The following is a 553-nucleotide window of genomic DNA, read 5'->3' as shown; positions in this document are numbered from 1 at the left end:
TCTATGGAAAAGGGTTCAAAATCTCCCTTTGAAAGCTCCACATTTCTTGAATTTCTCATCAGAAAGACCTCCACCCTGCTACCTCTCATGATTTCCCCTTAAGTGCATATATATCTGTATATATATACACACACACACACACACACACACACACACAGGGAACAGAGTAGAACGTGGGGAATTTGAATGGTGAATTGACTATCAATGGTTTGTCAGGAATATGTTATCTGAAATAGTGCATTTTTCATTCTGACTCAGAAAGCCTCCCCATCATTCTATTTTCCTTCCTTGTCTTTTTCTCTTACTCATCCCCCAAAGAATCCATGTCAACAATTCTATCTGCAACCAACTTCATACTCAAGCAATGAGAGGAAAATTTTCAAGGAAGAAAAAGCATTCAGGTTTTAGTTAAGGAAAGCATTTTAAAATACAGATAATATTTTAGTGGTTTCTCCCTCCTCCAGAGCCAAGCAGATTAAAAAGATTAAGCCTCTCCCTTCCTTACCCTAAACTGCTCTGCCTGTATTTGCAGAACCACTGCTCAGCAGGCAAT

The sequence above is a fragment of the Tupaia chinensis genome, unplaced genomic scaffold (assembly GCF_000334495.1).
Source record: "Tupaia chinensis unplaced genomic scaffold, TupChi_1.0 Scaffold000047_1, whole genome shotgun sequence".
Taxonomy (NCBI): Eukaryota; Metazoa; Chordata; class Mammalia; order Scandentia; family Tupaiidae; genus Tupaia; species Tupaia belangeri.
This window is presented reverse-complemented; position numbering follows the sequence as displayed.